Source organism: Protopterus annectens, chromosome 3.part0 (genome assembly GCF_019279795.1).
Source record: "Protopterus annectens isolate FY-2018-M chromosome 3.part0, PAN1.0, whole genome shotgun sequence".
Taxonomy (NCBI): domain Eukaryota; kingdom Metazoa; phylum Chordata; order Ceratodontiformes; family Protopteridae; genus Protopterus; species Protopterus annectens.
Window position 1 is genome coordinate 819,748,976 of NC_056731.1, and position 1,980 is coordinate 819,750,955.

Here is a 1,980-nt window from a genome sequence, read left to right on the forward strand (position 1 = left end):
TATATGTGCATTTGGCCTTGGCTAGGTCACCTCAGTCAGTATATACCAATTTGCCTTGGTTCAGGACCACAGAGACTCTCTCAAAGAAGTCTACCAGTTTTGGCAAATAGGACTTCCCTCTGACAAATTCAGTTTGGTTTTAGACTGCAGATTCTCAAGATCAATGATAATGAATTACATTGTTTGCAGATAAGGCTTGTGAAGATTATGGATATATACTTACCTGAATTAATAATGGAACCTCCTTTGTGAAGGGAGATGACCACAGCTGTTCTCCATGCCTCAGATACAAAGCAAAATGCAAGGCAGAGGTTAAACAGATCATAGAATGAGTCAGTAAGATGGTGCCTTAAAATATCAAGGATGCACCCTTTTATGTTATCAGGCCCCATAAAGCTAGTGTTTTTTTTTTTTTCTGGTTCCCTTCAGACCTCATTTATACCAGTCTGTCTTTCAGTGCCACACATCCATGACAGGTCTGCCAGCAACTTTCATCCCCTCCCAGACTTGCCCTGGTTTTGCAGGGACAGGTCATGGATCTTAATGCCATCCTCATACCTTAGCCATCTGTGCTTCCATCTGGTGTTTTGTGTTTTTATATGACCTACTCACTTTGCCTTTTCCCAACTTCCCACCTGCAATGGTTACATCTGAGGGCAACTTCCCTCTTTGGACCAAGCTTCCCTTTAGGGAGCATCACCAATGAGCACCCTTCCCCCAGGATGGGTATATCCAGCCATCCCTGCTGCTTTGTCAGTTGCCCCAGCTACTAGTCAAGCCTGTATCAGCTGGAACATAGTTAGGGCTTTATCCCTCTATGCCACAGGAGTGGCATTATGAAACTAGTGTTTTTGACCTCAGAGAGAGTGTTGAGGCCTTACTCAGTGGAAATCCTTGGATAACTTCAGGTATCAATGGTGTGAAGGCAAAATGAAGATCAGAGAGAAATGATCAAGCAAAATTTGCCTGCTAATATGCAGGATATGTTTTCAAGGGCAGAACTGACAGTGTTATTATGTGCAGTTTTCCTGTGTTTGTGCCTTTAAATGAATATATTTGTAAATTTCTTAAAAGATTTAATCATTGGCCCATATAGTAAAACCATTCTTACCTTTTGCATTACTCATGATTTGTTATTAATTTGACTAGTTTGACATCTCCAGAATAGTTTGCTGCACTGAGGTCCATTGGTAAGTTGGAGTCACTGATATCAATATTAAACAATAGGGGAGCAAGAGTGAAGCTTTGAGATATATTGACATTCAAGCTCCCTCTCTCTCTCTCTCTCAAAATGTACCTTTTTTCTCCTGGATTATGAGCATTAGTCATATCTTAATTCTTACAGTTTTATAATTCTTATATGTTTATTTTATTTATTTATTTATTTATTTATTATTATTTTTTTTTTTTTGCAATAGTGCTTGGTCAATAGGCACTTAAAGAAATCTGAATATACATTTTGAATACATTGCCTTCCTTTATGTCTTGAGCTATATTTTCCATGATTCCAAAATTAAAATAAAGAAAATACTACATATGCGCATGTAAACTTATGGTTTGCTAGAGATGACAGTACATAGGCAAATAAAAATAATTCATAACTAATTTATATGTAAGATTAAAATAAAATGAACAAAACTGCAGATTTACCCCACCAACAATATATTAAAATATATGGTTAGCACTTTGTTCCGCACTTGAAATAAGACTTTATCAGGCAAATTATCTGCATTATTATTCTGCATTGACACTTTTTTGTAAAAAACTCATGTCATAAAAATAATAATCATTAAGATACAGGTCCGGATTCAGAAATGGTTTCCACTAGTGGTAAGCACAACAGTAGTGGTAGATGGGCTTCTATTGCTGGTGGTGGCCCTTTCCGATGCAGATATTGGCCCATCCCAGTGATTCTAAGTGGTCTGTAGCAACACTGCAGTGGGCCATCATCTTGGTCAAGCTATATGCTAAAGAAGCATT